Source organism: Acyrthosiphon pisum, chromosome A2 (assembly GCF_005508785.2).
Source record: "Acyrthosiphon pisum isolate AL4f chromosome A2, pea_aphid_22Mar2018_4r6ur, whole genome shotgun sequence".
NCBI classification, from domain to species: Eukaryota; Metazoa; Arthropoda; class Insecta; order Hemiptera; family Aphididae; genus Acyrthosiphon; species Acyrthosiphon pisum.
The window spans coordinates 110,318,501-110,338,959 of record NC_042495.1 but is presented as its reverse complement, the minus strand read 5'-3'; the positions used below and the strand labels follow the sequence as shown (position 1 = coordinate 110,338,959).

At 25.8% G+C, this 20,459-nt stretch overlaps 2 long non-coding RNA genes across 3 annotated transcripts; both read right to left on the bottom strand.

Moving 5' to 3' along the window:
• Positions 1-9,589: 9,589 nt before the first annotated feature.
• On the bottom strand, positions 9,590-18,154 carry LOC115034073. 2 transcript variants are annotated; one of them, XR_003839458.1, is made up of 6 exons: positions 17,385-18,154; positions 15,706-15,747; positions 14,826-14,873; positions 10,775-10,792; positions 10,535-10,585; positions 9,590-9,602 (listed from the first exon to the last, which is right to left on the bottom strand). It is a non-coding gene; the product is annotated as an uncharacterized LOC115034073 (long non-coding RNA). The 2 variants fall into 2 exon arrangements; XR_003839457.1 differs by lacking the exon at positions 17,385-18,154 and having other exon boundaries at positions 15,706-15,877.
• A 4-nt stretch (positions 18,155-18,158) lies between these two features.
• LOC107883533 lies at positions 18,159-19,723 on the bottom strand. The gene is made up of 3 exons (XR_001679356.2): positions 19,541-19,723; positions 18,967-18,987; positions 18,159-18,187 (listed from the first exon to the last, which is right to left on the bottom strand). It is a non-coding gene; the product is annotated as an uncharacterized LOC107883533 (long non-coding RNA).
• Between the last annotated feature and the right edge of the window lie 736 nt (positions 19,724-20,459).

Here is a 20,459-nt window from a genome sequence, read left to right as displayed (position 1 = left end):
ACTGCCGTTAAAAGTATTTTTCCTGAAAGTAAACTTCGTGGTTGCTGGTCCCACTTCTGTCAAGTAATGTCATGTTAAGTCCTCATGCTTTCTGTAATAATTATAATTAGGTATGATAATTTTTTTATCTAGTCCGTTATCCGATACTGCCGAAGGAGTTTGAATAGTGTATTCCTATTATTCCAAAATAACCCTGAAGCTTATAGAGTTCTGCGTATGGTAATGTTATCTTATTCTAGTTATTATGTTTAAGGCACTCAAATGTATGTACCTAATTCATACTTTCAAATTTTAATGATTATTCATTTTTAGGGTTTAGCATTGCCTCATCGTACTGCAGAAATACATCAGGAATGTCGTTTTACTATGAGTGATATGGGTTTCACGCTATAATTGAATATTTAAACCAGTATAAGATCATATTTCGGAACGCCTTCATAATTTTTTAGTTGGTAACATTCAACGCTTTTGGTTCGATCAAATAGGTTCAGCAAGTTTTTGGGTAGTTTATATTTAATAAATATGGATAGGTAATCATTTTAAATTCCAAAAAATAAATTTTCATTTACATTCTACGTTTGAAGGCCAGCCTTTCGAACCAACAACTATTTGGAAACGTTTCATAGAACCTTACTAAGCCAAATAGGAAGACACCCCAATATTTGGGACTATTTACGTAAACGTAATCCTAAATATCAGCGTTTGTGAATTATTTATATTTGTTTGTGTTATATTTTACCAAGACTGGTAAGTTATAATTTAAGTCTATTTCTCCTACTATGACTAAAAAAATGTATAATAATGGTTATAATATCGCATATTATGCATATCTTTATATTATGTAACTGATTTTTAAAAATAGTCAACTTGCGAAGCATTGTATTTTACTGTTATGTGAATTATAAAGTATTTAACAAACAATAATGCCCAGATATAGGTGATGGAAGATGTTCATTTAGGTAGCTGTTTTGCTTGTAGCACAATATAATAATTAGGGCTCGGATTTATATGTATTTATATAACCAAAGTATGTATTTATGCAATAAAAGTATGTACATAAATATGTGCTAAAGAATTCAAAATATGTATTATCAACAAAAAAAAAGGTGGGTAAGTGGATGTCGCTCTGCTGTACAGTAGGTTAGAAGTGGGTCACTGTATAATGGACAGTATTAAATTTGAATTCAATGATATAATATCACTGTATAAGAAAAACGATTCTGAGCGGAGACGGTAAATGGAAAAATCACGAAAATTTGCAAATTATTTCGAGTTAGAAATTCATAAAAATTTTTCTTTTTAAATCTAAGATATGAAAATGTAATACAAGATTCCTTATAAGATTATCTACCTCTATCAAACAAAAAATATCTATAAGAAAGTCAAATTAAATTTTTATGATCGTTTGAAATTCAAATTTTTACAACATTGGATATTCACTCGATTTCTCATGTAGCGATTTCCTTATTTTGTTGTAATTCAAAAACGAATAACTGCAGATACATGAAAATTTTACTGAATGTTTATATTAGCATTTCCTATACACCATAAAATTTTGAAAATAATTTGATTCTTTTTGAGCTGTGTACAGACATGGTCAGTTTTCAATTTTTTTAGTTTTTTTTTCTATAAATATCAATAAAGTTTTATCTGTTGGGCCAAAAAGTGTATAAATTTAATACAAAGCTCCTGATATATTGTTACAATATCAGTTGAAAAATATTAAAAAAACATAGGCACAATTTTTTTTTATAAGCATTTAAAGATCAAATTTTGACAAAATTTATCAAATTTTAATTTGAAAAATTATTTTGTAGTTAAAAATTTATAAAATGTTCAATTTTTGTATCTAAGAATTAAAAATTTAAAACAAGATTCCACATAAGTAATTAATTCTGTTACCAAAAAATTTAAAAAATACATTTACACAGTTTATTTTTATAGTCATTTTAAGTACAAATTTGGACGAAATTACATATTAAAAACCTAGGATAACTATTTTAGTTATTTTGTTGTGATTGTATAATATTATTCGTGGGTACTTGAAACTTCTAAAGTATACTATTATATATCTATGATTTTACCACGGTTTTTTGTTGATGTATAACGCGTTATAACTTATAAGTACCTAATAGATATTATGATATGATTAATTTGGAATTTATTATAGGTACCTATTATATAGGTCAATTTTTTTTTAATACCATAGATAAGTATATATTATATGTCTAATACATAGACTGATATACCGTCTCCGCTCAGAATCGTTTTTCTTATACAGTGATATTATATCATTGAATTCAAATTTAATACTGTCCATTATACAGTGACCCACTTCTAACCTACTGTACAGCAGAGCGACATCCACTTACCCACCTTTTTAATAATTAAACTCAAATAATATAATAATAATAATATTTTCAAACATAATTTATCTTTTTATAATAGGTATATAACATATCATTTATAATGTTCTGTATTTTTATTTAGTTAGAAATTTTAATTAGGGATATTTTGACCTAGATTCGTAGTACGTAAACTTGGTTATAAAAAACAAGATTATTATTCAAGTACCGGATTAATTACTATAGTTTGGTAGTAAACTAGTAAAAAAGTTACCTATATAATATTAAAACATGTATTTCATATTTTAAGTATGGTTCATACGATCAATGTACTCGATTGGATGAAGTTTGTGTGAGATGTCAATTTTGACCTGGTACGGTGTCGTACGATAACTTAAATTTTCAAAAATTCGATAGCAAGTGCTTTGATTACACTCTGAAATTTCGAATCAAATACGCGATTGTAAAAATTATAGTGTTCAGGAAAATAAAATTATTACACACCCATTGAGTGCTAAAAATCATTAATTTTTCCGTTCGGCAGTATAATAAATTATTTATTTATTATGTATTGTGGTCAGCAAATTTGTTGGTTTTTTCAGCACAACATGATTTCTGATTGTAAAATATAAATACTATTACATTTAATTTTAAAAACCACAAACGTTTTTCAATTATATGAATCTATAATTAAGGATTTTTGCTTTTTGTTTCAATCAATTTACATGGAGTCGTTAATAAACATATTTTTCATTTTTTGTCTTCCTAATATATATCAATAAGTCATTGCGGATACTTAAATACATTCGATGGCTGTGTCGGTCAGCGGCGAAGTGTGTACTTATCGTGGCTTGACACGATCGTGCGAGTTGAACGTGAATAAAATGTATTATGTTGATTACGAAGGTGATTGTGCCAAGGGATCGACAGCGTATTATGAGTAGAGGGTTGGTAAATAGAGTGGTGAGCAGTCATGTAGGGGATAACTATAAGTGACCAGTTGAGAAGGAAGAAGCTTCTGGATAAGAAATTAAACACTACTTAAATTAATAATGAAATATCCCAATGATATATTATATATATTTTCCTAAATTTAGGAACGTAATTAGCTTTATGTTGACATCAAAATATATGAATTGGTATAAAGGAGATGAACACCTGAAAAAATGTGTTTTAGTGCAATGTGCACACGCATTGGCTTTGTTTTTTAGAAATACTCCAAGTCCACATGATTTGTCGTTGTAAATTAATTTTGTGAACGACGTATTATCTACTTTGGTAAGTAAAATAATAATATTAATTAATAATAACGAATAACGATTCATTTTTATCGTAAATCTTTAGGATTTCTGTTCGCAAATCGCAACTATCACTAATTTTAACACGACACCTGACTTGCGATATTATACGCAGCTTTACGCCTTTTCACTTTTCAATGACACCCAATAAGAGTATAAGACAACATGAGTGTATTTCCTAAAAAGTTCTTTATTTTTCATCTTGCATTTTAAATAAATAAATTAACGACTAACGGCAATCCGAAAACACAAAAGGTGGAAAACTCGAACATCTCGCCGTGTTGAGACAGTGTAAAAGTACGACCACGTGAAATGTGTATGGTGATAAACTAATCAATTTACAATGACGGAAATTTTTATTACATGCGTAAAATACGAAATACAATATAAGCTATTACAAAGCTTAAATTCAATAATATTCTTTATCATAGTGCAATGAACACTACACAGTCATAATATATTTATATAACAACCCCCTATGATAAACCTTTAAGATTTTTTTTACACTTGGCTATGTAGAGTTACTTTTCGATACGACGATCGAGCGCAATAGGTAGGGTGAACATAACAATATACGTATTCACATTTTATTTTAATGTTCTATTAATTATTACGCGTAATAATTCGCATTTTCTACAGTCGAAAATTAATGAGGCATTTTCAATGCCATTAAAATATGTAAAGAGGAGAGTACCCAAAAAGCCAATTTATACTTTCATGAAATTAATTATTAATTATTTAATTAGATTAAATTTAAAAATAAATAAATATTTTAACACGGACAATAAAATCTAAAATAGACAGTATTGTTCAGTATTCGTATACTTGTATTTAAATACTAGAACGACAACATTAGACATAACTATTCCAGCTATGTTTTATACACTTACATTTCAACGAAATGGCGATAAAATTGTCAACTTAATAGGGTAGGTACTAGCAACTGTTAATTATATTTAATATCTATTTAAATATATTACCTTATTTACAAATGACGAAGGAAACTATATATTCACGCAGACATATTATTATACTGTGGTATATGGGTATCTGCCATGATATTTGGTAATGACCATGGATGAATTAATACGTATAATAATTTGTGGTTTTAATTCACTTACATAATATATCACCAAGGTTTATGTTTTAGATTTTATGTTTTAGAGTGGAACGATCATAGCCCTGTTATAAACTAATGGACGTGCACATTCCACTCCTCCCTGGAATCAATGCTGGGGAATCATACATCTACGTACATCTGACTTTTATCTCTGAACGATGCCCATTAGCTTATAGGTCTATAGGAACGATGAATGCAGAGGCGGACTGGCAAGGGATGCGATCGCATCCCAGGCCCCATGTACATTTGGAAAAATAATTTAAATAAACTGCTTATGAGAATTATTAGTCAGTGTATAGTGGGTCTGAAAAAACGTCATTTATAATATTTATCATTATTTATTATTATTAGTATTGATTGTAAATAGATAGCTCGCTGCCATGGACAATATGCCGTGCCGTAATTATTTCCTATCTATAGATAATTAGGTCTATAATAAAAGAAAATAATTATTTCTAATATTGTCGTACTTGTCGCCGGCGAGGACAACTATCGTGCGTATTATTATCATTTAATATTGTTAACTACCACGTCCATAGCTGTTGTTTGATTATTTTTATTTTGTGTAAAACAATTGTCAAAAGTATAATTAATATATTACATAATGTTACAACATATTGCATATGTTCAATGTTGCAAGTGCAACGTTCATCATAATTATTATTGTAACTAATTGTGTTGTTTGTTCACTTTTGTCGATCCATATTATTATCCTCATTCAACAGGTTATGAGCCCAGATCATTAGATCACCAGATCATCATCTGTGATCATTACAGGACACCAAAAGGAAATTGTCAGGTTCTAACGGGGAACTAAAAGACTAAGGTACATTTTTGCAGTTCATATATTGATCAAATCATGGAAGATTGGGTCAGGATGTCAAAGTTGACGAACGCAGAAGGATGGCCATTGTGGAAGTTCCAGATGACAGTAATAATTAACTCATACGAGTTAGGTGGTTTGTGTACAGGTGAATGGACAAAACCAGGTGTCAAGATAACTAAACTTTCGGATAAAGAACCCGATGAAGAGGCAATAAACCGGCATAAAAATCAAACAAGTGCATGGACAAAAGCAGACAGTAAGTGTCAAAAGATAATAGTAACTTCAATAAAAAATGGTCCAATGCAGTATTTAATTAATTGTGTGAGTGCATATCAAACGTGGGAAAAACTACTAAGTGTTTATGAACAAAAATCTGTGGTAAATTTGTACTTACTTCAACAAAAGTTTTTTAGCTATGTAAAAATCCCTACAGATAACATTTCAGCACATATTTCTAAATTAGAGAAATTAGCTAACGATTTAAAGTTAGCAGGTGAAAATATTTCTGATAATATGTTAATAACAAAAATTTTAATGACTTTACCAAATAGTTATCAGCATTTTAATAGCGCATGGGATTCGATGCAATCTGTGAATAAAACGGTCAACAATTTAACAGGTCGTCGACGATAGATCTATTATTAGAAGAGGCTCGTTTGGTACAAAAAGGCAATGATTGCAATATTGATATTGAAAAATCAAGTGCATTTACTGAAAAGTCTCAGAATAAATTTGAATGGAAAAATGGTGGTCATAAAAAGGGTAAATATAATTTTGGTAATCCAAGTAATACTAGAAAAGTAGGTCCTTGTTTTTACTGTGGAAAAGTTGGGCATATCAAGAGGGAATGCAGGAACTTTCTCAGAAATCAAGAGAATATGAATATGAAATCGTCGGATAAAGACGACAACGCGTTTATAAGTGAGTCAACATTAGTATCAATCAAATATGATGAACAATGGATATTGGACTCAGGTGCATCAGATCATTGTGTCCAAAATATCATTGGTTTTAAGATTACGAAAAATTAGAAAATCCTACTCAAGTTAAAATTGGGAACGGATCATGTATGTATGTAATCGGTACTGGTAAAATATTAATATGGACATTTGTTAAAGGCAGTCTTGTTAAGTATTCGAATACTTGTATTTAAATACTTTTTTTGCATTTCAAATACTTTTTAAATACTTTTTGACCAATGTATTTTAAAAACTTAAAAAATACTTTTTATTTGTATTTATATTCTAGAATACTAAATACTTTTTTACATTCTTATAATATGGTCTACTCCAATTCCAATTTCCAATATTTTGTAATGTACTGTTTTAGATTTTGTTTTAAAATATTATTTTATAATGATGTTAGTGGGAATATTAAAAAAAAAAGTTTAGCATAAATCCACAATAATTTTTTATGAGCGACTGAAGTCAACATTATTGAAAAATTCATCAAATCACGAAAATTAGAAAATAATTTCGAATTTAAAATTCATAAAAATGTTTCTATTTATACCTAAGATTTTGAAAATTTTGTACAAGATTTCCCTCAAGTTTTTCGAAATTTAACAAAAAAAAAAAATTATCAGAAAGTCAAATTAGATTTTTATGAACGTTTAATGTTAGATATTGCATATTTAATTTAATAAATTCTCATTTACAACGATTTTCTTTATATTATCATTTTCTATACATGATAAAATTTTCGAAAAAAATTGCCTCATTTTGAGTTATAAATAGAAATTTGAAATTTGAATATTTTTATTTACTCTATTCTGTAATTTATAAATATCAATACAATTCTATTCGTTGGGTCAAAATTGAATATAAAGTTTATATGATAGCACTGAAAAATATTAAAAACATATAGGCGCAATTTTTTTTTATAATCATTTAAATTTCAAATTTTTACGATATTCTTCATGATCTCGAAATTTTGCAAATTATTTGACTGATATTCATCAAAACATTTCTTGCTATGAATATTTAATTTAAATATATTTAACAAGGTTCTTCGTAAGTAGTTATATAATAGCAGTTGAAAAAAATGACATTAATAGGAACGACTTTTTTGTGTATTGTCACCTCGCCGTCACTTGCGGTCGCTTAGTGAATTATTGTATCATATTGGTCAGTGTATGCACACTTTATTTTATAACGTGTTTTTCAATTCGTAAATCGCGCAAATGGCAGGAAATCAAGAGGATTTGGACATTGAATTATTTATAGGTAGTGTTTGAAGTATGAGAAATATTTCATGAAATATTTCAATGTTTTGTGAAATATTGGATTTTTATTAATTATTTCATTTTTATTTTTTAAATATTATTTTGTTTTATATTTTTATTATATATAAATTATAATTATAATTTATATTATTTCATGTGAATCGTTAGCAAGAAAACTATGATCTTTATAATATATACCTAAGTACTGGTTTCCTTTTACTGTTTCTTTTTAATATTTATTATGTTTTTTGTTTTATATAATTATAATACATGTTAACATTAATAAGAAACAATGATCTTCATAACATAACATATATGATAAACGTTATACCCAAGCGTTTTTTTTAAAATTTATACTCCATTTTTATATTTTTATTTTTATTATGTTTTTTTTATTTACACTTATACAAATACATGTCATAAGGATTCTCGATCAAGAAAACTCTGATCTGATTTTTAACATATAACTATATAAGTTACCACGTACATGGTACATATACAATATACCTATCTATTCCTTATTTATTTTATATTTTACATCAAATAATAGGTACAGCAAAAAAAATACATCTTTATATTACTTTACATTAAAACTAAGAAAAAATGTGTATTAATGACTAATGAGGTATTTAATTTATTTAGATTAATTATTTAATATTTTACAAGACAAAACTACAAAAATAATAATAATTGAAATAATTTACACATTTTGAAATATTTCATGAAATATTTCATTTTTTTAAATTTCATGAAATTTTCAAACACTATTTATAGGTGAGGTAAAAAACTATCCTAAGATATGGAATGCCGCTGTCGAAAATTACCATTGCTAGAAGAAGAAACGAGGTGCATGTGTAAGAATTTGCCGAGTGTTTTGTGATGGATTTGACGAGAAGAGACAAAAATGAAATTTGTAAGGTATTTAAAAATTTATTCTCAGTTTATATTTATATGATATATTATACTAGCTTTGCTTGACACTATTTTTAAAGTAAATGTATATAAAAACGAAACAATTGTTTCAACTTGGAAATGTAAATAATATTAATAATTAAATATTATAATGGCGTAATATTACTTATTAAATATAATTTGTTTGCCATGGAACGCTACCCATATCAGACACAAAATAATCGATCAACGATCGTAATACGACACTGCCGACACACGGCATTAATAAGGCTCGTGTTGACGATTTTTTTTCTTTATTTAAATTTTGGATATATTTGATTATACATGTACTTATCTACGTTTATAATTTACTTTTAAATTTTAATATACATTATGTCAAAAAGGGCCTCGCCCGTTAAATGAATAAATAATGTTTATCACATGTGCACATATTAATTGTAAAATAAATAAAGGTATAATGATGGTGAGACATTATTATAAATATTCACAATACATAATATAATATAGAAAAATTATGCTTTATCAAATAAAACAATGTTATTTATATATCTAATAAGATTATATAAATCATAAATATAAAATCGTTTTACCTAATAAAGACAAAATTGCTTACATTAAACCATCATAATTTTAAAAGTGCAAGTATATAATAGTATATTAATATTAGTATATTATATAAAAAAAAATTTTTTATTTTTTATATTTCTAACAACAATGTTTTAATAATCATGGCTTATATAACAAAATTGTATTGGATGTTTATATTTTGGAACTAAAAAATAAAAATAAAAACGGTTTGATTTAAATTAATTTTTTTATTAAAAAATATATATTATTATATTTTTTAATATAATATTTAATGAACCTGTTATTGGAACTTAGTGCGTTTTTTAATTAATTTTAAAATGTTATATTAAATGCAAGATCTATGTATTGTAACTACTTTATTAATAATTAGGGGAGAGCGGGGTTAGTTATTACAGGGGCAAGCTGTTACATTGGGGATATTTTGATAACCAATTATGGTAACACTCTGGAAACTCAAGAAACAAATTCTATTATCATAACCCCCATAAGCTTTGTGATAATATCCAATATAAATAAACGGTATCAAGAATAATTTTCAGTTTTCTGTTTTTTGTATCAAAAGTAAATTTTTTTCATGATTTTATTTTGTAATTACAACCCACCCCAATGGAAACTAAGATTATTTCGATACTCAAAATTTGTTTATTATATAGTACTACACCAAATTCTAGTAATATAATTAAATAGTATTATTTTATTTGACAAAAAATTAATTGTTTAAGAAAAAAAAAACCATATGGGGAAAGTTGTTACAGTCCGTTTAATTATGTGTTATTGTTATTAAAACACCGATTTATGTCCAGTGCGTCCCATGCGTCGCGTCACTCGACGCTTGCTCGGTGTTAGCGTGATAACATGGTTCTCGACCCACCAATCGCCTCATTTATGATGCACAAAAAATATTTGATCTCCCTTAGAAGAGTATATAGATACTGTCATTGTTAATTTTTTTTTTTTAATAATTTTAATTCAAAATATGTAGGTACCGTAACAATGTGCCCCTTGGCTGTAACAACTTACCCCACCGCGGGGCAAGTTGTTATAGTTTGACAAGGTGACTAAAAAATATTTATTTTTGTATTAAAAATGTAGGTACTTTATCTGACTTTTTTTACTTACAGTTACCTTAGAAATTACTTAATACAATGGTCTTACGTAAATTATGATACTGATCGAAGAAAAAAATATTATAATTATATTTGTGAAATTGTAAAAACTTACGACAGTCAGATGTTTCAGTAGATGTTTTAAAGTATTCCTTCATATATTTAGCTGAAATAATATATATTAGTTTACCTATTAGTGTTATTAGTATTAGTGTAATATTTTTTATTTATATGCACAGTATTAAGTATATATGGATTATAAATGCACATAAATAAATATTTAAAGATTTATTTGATCGATACACGATATTTTAAACAATAATCATCATAGAACATATTTTAATCAATTACTTACAATTCGATCCTTGACCATCTATGCAATACAAATAATAAAATAAGAATAAAATAATATTATATATTATATAATACAAAACTTACGTCGTTGTAATTTTCAATGCGGGGGGGGGGGATTACATTAAAAAAATTATATGCATAATATATTCATTATACATCAATACATCAAAATATTGGGTTGTTTGATAAAGTGTTATTTTTATCATAAAACGCAGGCCCGTGACTTCTTATACTCTTATTCGTCAAACAATATTCATTTTTTATTTTTATTTTTATCCGTTGATTAGATTATTTTATAATATATGAATGTCAATAAAATTGTGCTTGTTAGGTCAAAAAGCTTGAACATTTTTTATTTTTATTTTTATCCGTTGATTATCTCGTAGAATATAATTTCAAATATCCGTTATTCAATAATAATATCGTTGGCGACGGTATTATCACCGTACATTTTTAATCGAAACTCAATGGAGACGGTAAAATTCCAATTCGTTTACCTTTAATTTAATTTAATTTTAATTTTAGTCTTATTTATAAAAAAATACTAGCTGATCCCGTGAATTTCGTTGCCCGTAAAATATGACAAATCCTCAAAAAATTGTGATTGTTCCACTTCTTTTAGGTGTAACTCGCTGCAGTAAATGCAACTCAACCACCTTGGTAGGCAATCCAACTACGTAGATTGCGAATACACCGATGAGCGGCTATAAGTGCCTAACCTAACTATGGAAGACAATTCGCGAAAATTCAATTTAATGCATGCTTGTACCTGATCTGCCCCATTAACCAACGGCAATCAACCAATCATTTCTCTAATAACCATTTATAAACAAAAATGTCTATCGTAAAACTCAAAATCTCTGTTTGAGCGATTGCCGAGTTGGACTAAAGGGTTTAATTGTGATTAATCTTAGCTATAAAAATAATAACTCTCATGAATTTCTAACTGAAAAATAATTTAAAACATTTAAAAGATGTGTTATGACTATAAAAAGCTCGAAAAGAGTCAAAATTGTTTGAAAATATTACCATGTACTTATGGCCAGTAGTTATTTTTACAAATTATGAAAATTTCAAGTGTCTATGGTTATTAGTACTTGAATTAGTACAACAAGATATCAACAATTTATGAATGAAAATTCGTGAATTTACCAATGAAAATCTAATATCGTTAAAGTTTTAACACTCAAAAAAAATAATGTTACTTTTCGGTAAGCTTTTTTTTGTTTAACGTAGGAACATTTATGGGGAATCTTCTATCAATATTTCTAATGTTACCAATGAAAAGAAGAACTTTTATGAATTTCTAACTTATTACTTTAATCACAATGATATCATAAAATGTCAAACCCGGGAAAGTTAATGATAATTTTTAACTGAGTTAAGTTAAGTTGATAGAAAAATATTGAAAAGTTTAAAGTTAATAGTCGTCCTAATTTTTTAAATCAGTCCAGTGAAAAGTTACATGGAAACATACAATTAACTTATTAGCTTAAGATAAGTTATTTATGATTTTTTTTTTTAATAAATAAATATCAATATTTCTAATGTTACCAATGAAAGGAAAATCTTTTATGAATTTCTAACCGAAAAATATTTCCAATTTTTTTAAAATGTTGATGACTTTTAACTTTATATGCTCATAAAAAAACCGCACCAATGTACTTATTTTTTTTCAACTGCTTTTATATCAATATTTTTTTAGGAACTTTGTATTTAGTTTTCAAGGTTTTGGACCCAACGAATAATATTTTATAGACATTTATAGAATAAAAACTAAAAAAATTTAAATTTCAAAACTTGAAAATGTAATGCGACGTTTCACATAAGTTGATGTTAGTGGAAATTAAAAAAAAAAGTTAAGCGTAAATCCACAATATTTTTTTATGAGCGACTGAAGTCAAAATTTTTAAAAAATTAATTAAATCATGGAAATTGGCAAATTATTTCGAATTTATAATTCATAAAAATGTTTCTATTTATACCTAAGATTGAAATTCTCGTACAAGATGTCTCTTAAATTTTTCGACATTTAGCAAAAAAAAAAAAAGCTAACCAGAAAAATTAGATTCGAGCGTTTGATGTTGGATATTGCATATTCACATTAATATATTCTCACATACAATGACTTTCTTATTTTTTCGTAATTCATAAACTATAAATCTTAGGTACTTGAAATTTCCATCAGATGTTTATATTATCATTTTCTATACATGATAAAATTTTCAAAACGTTTTGCCTCGTTTTGAGTTATTTGTACATTTGAAATTTGACTTTATTTTTACTTTTTATTTTATAATATATGAATGTCAATAAAATTGTGCTTGTTAGGTCAAAAAGCTTGAAAATTGAATACAAAGTTTATATAATAGCACTAAAAATATTAAAAATATATAGGTACAATTTTTTAAACTCATTTAAAATTCGATTTTTTATGAAATTTTTCATAATCTCGACATTTTGCAAATTATTTTGCTGGCTGATATTTATTCAAAAATTGCTTTGTATGTCCATGATATAAGTACATATACATGATATGATACAATTAAGGTTCCTCCGAAGTAGTTATATAATAGCAGTTGAGAAATAATGAGATTTAAAAGTATACTCGTATACGACTTTTTTGTATATCTAAGCTTTTAAAGTTTAAATATTGACGACATTTACTAAATTGAAAATTTACAAATTATTTAATAGTTAAAAGTTCATAAAAATATGTTCTCCTTTTATAGCTAAAGATTGAAAATGCAAACAAGGATTCTCATAAATAGTTAATAATATTTCTAAAAAATCTAAAAAATAAATGAACACGGTTATTTTTCACAGACATTATAAGTTCAAATTTTGGTGAAATTGCATGTTTAAAACCTGAAGAATAACGATTTTAGTTATTTTGTTGTTATTACAAAATAATCTTCGTGGGTATATAAAACTTTTAGAGTAAATAATTATATTTTATACACACAATGACATTTTAAAATGCATCTAATATTTTTGGCAAAAATTAGATTAACCTACAGTTGTGATAATTCTTAATAGTAAAACTAATTACTTAAATCACAATGATATCAGTCCAGTGAAAAGTTACATGGAAACATACAATTAACTTATTAGCTTAAGATAAGTTATTTATGATTTCTTTTTTAATAAATTAATATCCAGTAATTGGTTTTAATATTATAATAATAAAATAATAAAAAGTAAATGTTTATGCAATATGTATCGTCAATAATAATTTTGTTTAGTTAAAAAGTAAGTTAATGAATATTAAATTGTAAAAAATTAAGTTAAAATTAACTTGAGTTTAACTTTTTATTCGTTTCTGCACAGGCTTGTCAAAAATACTTTGTAAATAGTAATATATTATAGGCTGACGGCAACGGCATATGGCGCACAATGCCATCTCTTGAGCGTTGTATATTTTTAATTTTACCAGAGTGGCCAATAACTAACCTATGATTCATGAGTCTTGTAAAGTATTCGAATACAAGTAATTGAATACTTGTATTTAAATACTTTTTGAAGTATTTATATGGTATTCTAAATACAATTTTTTTAATGTATTTTTTTAAGTATTTTGAATACTTTTTAAAAGTATTTTTAACAAAATTTAAATACTTGTATTAAAAAACCATTAATACGTCTTATTAATTTTCATTTATTATTTTTCACAAAAAATTGACAACAATAATAATAATATTGTTTTTGTTGAAAACTAATATTATGTTTTTGTATAGTAAATGTAGGTAATAACATTATTTAAAATTTAAAATTTTGTATTCAAATACTTTGTAAGTATTCGTAAAATACATTTTTATAATAGTATTTTAAAAGTATTTTTAATACTTTATTATTCGAATACTAGTATTAGTATGTTAATACTTTTTCAAAAGTATTTCTCATAAGACTGTAACTCATGTTACCGTTACGTGATATTCAAATATTTGTAAAACCAAAACAAATCAATGAACCAAATTATGTTTTACCACAGCCATTAATAATACCAACTGTGAGACGAACTTAACAATTATAAATAATGAATGTATACTTACAGGCCTGTTTGAATGTTTCTTTCCAACCGCTATTATTACACCAATTTCCTAAATTATAAATATATAATATTTACTTAAATTATTGTAAAAATTCCCGATTTCAGCCCATTGCAAGGTATTCATATGATCCATCAAGTTGAGAGAAATTGAAGTATGCACCTAATATTATATTAAGTCTATGTGTCTACTACTGTTTACTTTAGAAGGTAAAAACGATATTGGCCAAAGGAAATAAGGAAAAATACGATAAAATTTAGCATAAATATAAATTGCTCATCTATTTTTTCGGGGCCAGTTACATTAACTTGAGCCAATAAAAGTTATTATCCGATAAATTCATGATGTGATTTTCGCATTCTGCTAATATTGTTGGTTTTCAACTAACAAAGTTCGTGGGCCCAGAACGAAAAGAGGATAAACCAAAATATAAAAATGTTTGGGAGAACCATTTTAAACTATTTTCCACATACCTACTGTATTATCTTTTTTTTTAATGAATTATTTTGAATGATTGGCACATTTAAAAATTTACAAAGTTGTTCTGCGTTGACAATTGATACCTGTTTGTTTTTTTTTTTTTTTTAATCAAAACTTTACGCAAAAAAAAACTAAAATATAAAAAGCTTCCGTGGATATGAACCAAGAAGATCTTCAGATAGAACCTTGTAGTTGTTAAATAATTTTTTCACTTAGAAGTTTTTCGTTCTAAATTAAATATAATATGTTTTAAGTACACAAAATTAGTACCTATAGACTATATTATAAGATTATAAGTTATAAACAATGCATAACATACTATTAAAAATAAAAACTAATTAGGTAAATAACATTCTAATTAAAAAAATAGTTTTATTTTCAAAGATATCAATTTCATTCTCACCATTTCCATCTATGTACACGAGTCCTTCATTTACGAACTCTTCTGTAATGATACGATGTTTCAAATAACAACGAATATTTATAATATTTTTAAAGCTATCAACTGGTTTAGGTACTATAAATATATTGTGTATTTAATGTTGACATTATACAGCTATCAAATTAAATTTGTGTAAAAGTAAAATTAGTAATAGGTATACTGGTATACATATTAATATATTATACCTACGCTAAAGATTTAAAGTAATTATATTTACATATAGGTATTCAGTTACAAATATTTATTTATTTAGATATGATTATTTTATCCGACTCGCTCGTCTCATAGGATTATCGGAATGAAATATAATTTTCTTGATAAAATAATTTTGTAATTAGATATATTTTAGGACATAAGATAGGCATAATATTATATGACCTTAAACTAATATTTGTTAAATTGAGGTGTGTATAGTTAAAATATTTTATATCCATGTAAAACAAAATAGCTACCTATATGGCCACATAACATATTGTACATTACGTTAAAAGTTTAGTAGATATGTTTATTATAATTTAGAAATTAGAAAGAACACAGTCACTCTTTACCAATTAAAAAAAGTAGAAAAACCTTTTTTAAATTGATTAGTAAAGTTATTATTATTTTCCATATTAACTTTTAACTTATCGAGTTAAAATTGTGATTTGTTAACTGTTAGGTAACTTCTAATTTATCGAATATAGATCTTAACTTAATTGAGTTATTGGTTTTCATTAAATTGCCTAACCACCCTAACCTACTTATACAAATAATAAATATCCAGTGAGAGCCATTTATTGTAATATCATTGTGCTCATAATGATTATGTATAGGTACTGTCTGATTGAATCTGTAAAACGGATTTTTAATTCTATGTAGAGCAAAAAATGTGTTGATTTTTCAATGATTTTTTTGTGAATGTGAAGGTACACATATTGAATCGGAAGTAGAAAATACATTTGATTTTCACCTACAATATCTTTTCTGGTAAGTGCATGTAGGTAGTTGAAACTTTTAGAAAGTCAAAATTAAAAATTTCCAATATACTTTATCTGAATAATTGGTTTAAAACAAAATTAATAAAATTAGAATAAAGTGGAATTTTTACGCTAAAGCACTTTTCGACAGGTTCTATTTTCTTACATTTCAGAGCGGTTCCCTACTATCCACCTTATTTAATGATTCATTATTGGTAATATGCTAACTCTTTAAATAAAAGTAAAATACTGTACAAATAATGTAGGTATTTTACATATGTTTGAAAAATGTTACAACCAATAACTGCAACTATAATGATTCAATTATTTTAAAAACTAGCGATACGTAATTTATTTTTCATTTTTGCTTAAAATTAAAATTTTCAGGGTTTTAAATGAGAGGGGGGGGGAAATCCGAGTATTAACAAAAAAATACTCAATTCTAATAATTTAATAATATTTTAATATAGTAATAATAATTTTTATGCGGTTTTAATGTTTTGATATGAATCAGAGCCCTTGACTACACCACTGAAAATACGTATAGTTCAACTTACTTGTATATAAATAATTATTATTTTACAGTAGCAAAATGATGAAATGATGATTAAAGCGGAAATCGCTTTATACACGTTAATGATGTATATAGGTATATGTTGTGAAGTAAAATATAATAATACTTACCCAAACATGTCACATCTTCAACCAAAATAATTAATGGTTAATAAAAAATATTATATTTAATATAATGTTAGGTATGTAAAAGTTTTTTTAGGAATATATTTGGAATTAAATCAGGACCAGGACTGGAGCCTGGGATTGTGAACTTAATAGATTCAATTACTTCTATCTAACTATATCTAACAAGAGTGGAGTGAAGAGAAAAGAAATTTGGGTGGATTGTGTACAAGTTTATGATTTACATTGAAATCATAATTTTCATAAACGCTAGACAAATCATTAGCAAAATCATAAACTATAATATCTTATGATTCAATATTGGTAATATTCGAACTCTTTAAATAAAAGTAAAATAATGTACAAATAATGTAGGTATGTTACATATGTTTGAAAAATGTTACAACCAATAACTGCAACTATAATGATTCAATTATTTTAAAAACTAGAGATAAGTTATTTATTTTTCATTTTTGCTTAAAATTAAAATTTTTTGGGTTTTAAATGAGTGGGGGGGGGGAATTCCAAGTATTAACAAAAAAATACTCAATTTTAAGAATTTAATAATAATTTAATATAGTAATAATAATTTTTATGCGGTGTTAATGTTTTGATATGAATCAGAGCCCTTGACTACACCACTGAAAATACGTAAAGTTCAACTTACTTGTATATAAATAATTATTATTTTACAGTAGAAAAATGATGAAATGATGATTAAAGCGGAAATCACTTTATACACGTCAATGATATATAGGTATATGTTGTGAAGTAAAATATAAATTATACTTACTCAATTTCTCTATCCTCTGGTTTTAAAATAATTAATGGTTAATAAAAAATATTATATTTAATAGGTATAATGTTAGGTATGTAAAAGTTTTTTTAGGAATATATTTGGAATTAAATCATTTAATCAGGACCAGGACTGGAGCCTGGGATTGTGAACTTAATAGATTCAATTACTTCTATCTAACTCTATCTAACAAAAGTGGAGTGAAGAGAAAAGATATTTGGGTGGATTATGTACAAGTTTAAGATTTACATTGAAATCATAATTTTCATAAACGCTAGACAAATTATTAGCAAAATCATAAACTATAATATCTTATGATTCATTATTGGTAATATGCTAACTCTTTAAATAAAAGTAAAATACTATACAAATAATGTAGGTATGTTGCATATGTTTGAAAAATGTTACAACCAATAACTGCAACTATAATGATTCAATTATTTTAAAAACTAGAGATAAGTAATTTATTTTTCATTTTTGCTTAAAATTAAAATTTTAGGGTTTAAAATGAGAGGGGGGGGAATCCAAGTATTAACAAAAAAATACTCAATTATAATAATTTAATAATAATTTAATATAGTAATAATAATTTTTATGTGGTTTTAATGTTTTGATATGAATCAGAGCCCTTGACTACACCACTGAAAATACGTATAGTTCAACTTACTTGTATATAAATAATTATTATTTTACAGTAGAAAAATGATGAAAAGATGATTAAAGCGGAAATCACTTTATACACGTCAATGATGTATAGGTATATATTGTGAAGTAAAATATAATAATACTTACCCAAATATTCCAAATCTTCATCTAAAATAATTAATGGTTAATAAAAATTATTATATTTAATATAATGTTAGGTATGTAAAAGTTTTTTTAGGAATATATTTGGTATTAAATCAGGACCAGGACTGGAGCCTGGGATTGGAACTTATGTGATTCAATTACTTCTATCTAACTCTATCTAACAAGTGTGGAGTGATGAGAAAAGAAATTTGGGTAGGTTTAAGATATACATTGAAATAATCATAATTTTTCATAAACGCTAGACAAATCATTAGCAAAATTATAAACTATGATATCCTAAGAAGTATCAGGTAGACGATACAAATTTAATCTACAAAAAATAAAAAATATCATAATAATACTATGCTTGCTATTAAATTCAATAGGGTTCTTGCGTTAAAAATTAAATTTTGCTGAAAATCTTATTTTGTCATAAAATATGATTTTAATTTGTTTAGTATAACAGTATATGAACTAAAAGTACAATCTTGTATTTTACACCTATGATTATCAATTAATATGAATCTGTTATAAATCATGTATACTGTATAGTAAAAACAAATAAATAGATACTTACCATCAGAGTATTCACAACCAAGAACATTTAATATAAAAAATATAGCTATTACATAATAAATACTTTTACCCATTTTTATTGGTACAAATCTGCTGTACAATAACTGAATAATATTTCACACCGTTAAATATGAGAATGAAATAATATGTTTTCTAGTCAAGACTTAGTATTATACTATTATACTAGGAAGGTATATAAAATAGCAATAAATATAATGAAACACGTCGTAACAATATAGATATAATAATATTAATCCCCACCTAGTGAACAAATGGTCTTGTACTGCGTACACGAAATTGAGAGGGGGGCTTCTATGGACAATAAACATATTTTCATTGCACTTAGTCGTAAGTTCTGGTTATATTTTTCTTTTGCGGTTTGGACCACATGTTAAATTGTTTTTGTATACCTACCTAGTGTGTTTACATAATAATATCTTCATATTTTTCGATACCGGCAATTGTTGTATACCACCATTATCATTATATTTCATAATATATTTTATTTTTTAAGATTTGATCGGCTGAGCCTTTTAACAATATTAAAGTGCATCGCACATATTATAATACATATTATGATCTATACAACAACAATACCAAATTTACAATAATGGTACTAAGATTATATACATCAATATTATTTAGTAATTTAAAAGGAGAAGGAGAGGTCCACATTCGTAATATAAATATACAAGTTAAATTGTATTAAATATTCATTTTAAACTTTAATTGTAGATCGAATTTAAATTTAAGTATAGTTTTAATGTTTCCGTAATCCTTGATTTTTATTTTTATTTTTATAATATAAGGTGTTTATGTATAATTTGTTTTGGAAAAATTAATTTGGTGGTCAAAAATAATTACAATAATATCCAATATACATTTCTGTATAGTGTATACCAGCATAATATTATATAATA